We start from the raw sequence: 2,944 nt of genomic DNA, 5'->3' as shown, positions 1-2,944 counted from the left end.
TTCTACATGTATCTTGTATTAAAGGGCATTTTGTGTGCAGAGGTATTAACTCCTTTGTTAGATTATAAGCTCTTTGAGGGTAGGAATGGGATTTTCTTCATCTCTGATCCTTGACAGTTTCTGGCAGAGTTCCTGACACCCAGTAGTTAAAAATAATAAATGTTTGTTGAATGAATGAATGAATGAATGAATGAATGGCTAATTTCATAATAAATTCATTTGGATTTTAGAATTTACTTGGGAAAAATGTGATAGATAATTGACCATGGGTCGTGCTGTTCGTAATTGCAATGTTTTTATTTTTCAAGCCAAATATTAATTATCTAACCTAGTCATGCTGTTTCTTAATGACTTTTAAACCTGTACCACTATGAATACAAGACTGCATGAATTTTTAACAGTCTCCAAGTAGTTCATAATTAAAGACCAAGTGATTCAACTCACTGTCGCAATCAATGCCTTTGTTTATAGCTTAGTTTTCATCTCTGTATAGATAACCAAGAAAAAAAGCTAACAAACCACAGAAAACAAAATCTGATGATAAAGAAGTACGAAAAAGTGTCTCACCACCCATTCTGTGTCTGAATGACTAGTAATGAAAGGGAAAAGTGTCAGTAGCCACTCAAGTTAATCAATATACTGACTCATCTACTCAACAAATTCTAGATGAATCAGAGGTCTTTGTGTTTCAAAGTTTATGACTCATATCTCTTAAACTCTGTGGACCTAATCACAGAAACTAAACAGGGGAGAAAACGAAATGATCCAAATCCAATCTTTGAGCAGTGCAAGAAGAAAAGAAACTTTCTGAATTAGAAGTCATCTTCTTCTAGAGGCTTAACAGTGTCAGATGGATTTCTCCAGTTATTTATCTAAGAGAGATCAGTCTGTATCCAGTTTCTCCTTCTGTCACAAAACACAACAGTTTCTTTTTGAGATCAAAATGATGTTGCCTTATATTAGAAAGTAATTGTAGTTATTAAGGTGTTTTGAAAGTCTTTTGTTCACTGACTATGACCATTTTGGAAGATGATTTATCTGTTAGATTGACTTTTGAGAAAAGGACTGGAATACGTGGTTATACAAACATGGAAGTCCCCTAAAATTATATCCCACAGGTCTACTGCTCTAGATTCTTCATTGTGAATACACTCAAATTTCACTAATTAGGCTAGTAAAGAGAAAAGTCAATATAGCAGAAAGTATTTCTCTTTCTTTTTTTTCAGAGACAAGTAAATATTTGTTTTTGTGCCTTTCTTCCTATGTGTATTTCAAGACTTTTTAAAAACAAGGCCCCAGGAATCTCCAGATTCAATTATGTCCCTGGGCTTGGTCGACTGCTGCAGGAGTCTTAGGAAGCCTTATACAAATGCTAGAGCTACTCATTTACCAACATTAAACCTGGGATAGAAGATGCAACAAAGCAGGACTCCTTCCCCCATGGAATGTGCTGATTTCAGACGAGGTGGCAGCCACAATGTAGAAAACGCTGGGAATTTTTCCTTGGAACTGGGCTGTGATGAGAGGTGCTTGCCATGAACATAAGCTACTGTCTTTTCTTTGACCCTTCCTTTCCAGTTTTTGAAGACAAAGCAGGAAATAATCTTCTCTGAAGATACTTGATAAAAAATCCCAAAAAACAAAAACACATGCTTCCACTTCATTGATAACAATTTACTGCAGTTTGGCACTTGGGTCTAGTTCAGCTGGCAGATGAGCTGATTGATGCATTCACCCCGACAGCCAGGTGTGCCCATCTCGTTGAGAAAGCCCACTCTATTTTTGGTAGCATGATGGGCCACTGTGAGGTGGAAAGAGCACAAGAACCATAAGATCTCCTGGAAATGCTTCCCCGGGAAGGCAATTTCGTAAATGAGGTCTTCCAAGCAAATGACACCAACCTTCCCCAGGTGCTTCTCAATCACTGTGTTGTCTGTCAGAGGGATGGTCTTATTCTTGACCTTGGATTGTCCACATTTCAAAACAAGTTCCCAGACAGACTTCAGATTTGGAAATCCCTAGGTCACATAAGTTTCCACTATATGCAGCATTTTTAGGTTCTGGGGGGTGACTTTTATAAAGGCACCACTAAAAATTTTCTTTAGGTGAAGTCTTGCAATGGTCTGCACCAGTAAACTCATGCCATCAATCTTTTCGATGCATACAACCAAGGCCAAGGAATGTTTATCTGGCAATTCCAAGTCATGAGCTTTCACTTCTAGTTGTCTGAGATGCACCTTGTCACATTTCTGCCACCAGGAATCATGTAGGAATGATTCCAGTTGCTTAAACCTGGGCCCTTTTCCTTTTCTCTGCTCCTTTGCCAAGAGTGCCTGCTTTGCCTGGGTGGCTTTGAGGGCTTGATAAACCTTCCTCTTTTTCAAGAGATTTTCTGGAACCAAAGGGATTTTTCTTTGCTCTTGCTCTGCCATCTTTCTAGTGTTGCAGCTACTCGCAGAAAGTATTTCTTAAGAGCTGGGCTTCATAAGCTGTAGAGAGGCAGCAGAGAATAGTGGCTAAAAACATGGTGTTTGAAACTGAGCTGATATGGATGCAAATCCCAACTTGCTTTCTTAATGTTTGTGTAACACTATGTAAGTCCCTCACCTATGAAGTGGGGTTGCTAATAATGCCTGCAGGATTAAGTGAGAAAAATGTAAACAGTGTTAACCAAAGTACCTAGCACTTAGTGAGTTCTCTGTAAGATTTAATAATTGTTATAGTAGCTGTTAGTAAGGCTGTATCTCTGCCTTTCCCATACTCACTTCCTGGTCAGCAGTCTGTCTCATCTATGGATTCTTCCACCATCCATGTCCTTTGAAGGCTAATTTGACTGTCCCTTTCTCTAGGCAACTGCCCTTTTTTTCCTCTTCACTATTCACACTGGGCTTGGACCCACAGCTGGCCTTGCGCTTGCTTCTTTAGATACTCTCAGTGGCCACCA

General features: G+C 39.1%; 1 pseudogene; it reads right to left on the bottom strand.

The window, feature by feature from the left end:
• Positions 1–1,697: 1,697 nt before the first annotated feature.
• On the bottom strand, positions 1,698–2,447 carry LOC100435262 (ribosomal protein uL30-like; annotated as a pseudogene).
• Between the last annotated feature and the right edge of the window lie 497 nt (positions 2,448–2,944).

This window comes from Pongo abelii, chromosome X (assembly GCF_028885655.2).
Source record: "Pongo abelii isolate AG06213 chromosome X, NHGRI_mPonAbe1-v2.0_pri, whole genome shotgun sequence".
Taxonomy (NCBI): domain Eukaryota; kingdom Metazoa; phylum Chordata; class Mammalia; order Primates; family Hominidae; genus Pongo; species Pongo abelii.
This window is presented reverse-complemented; position numbering and strand designations above follow the sequence as displayed.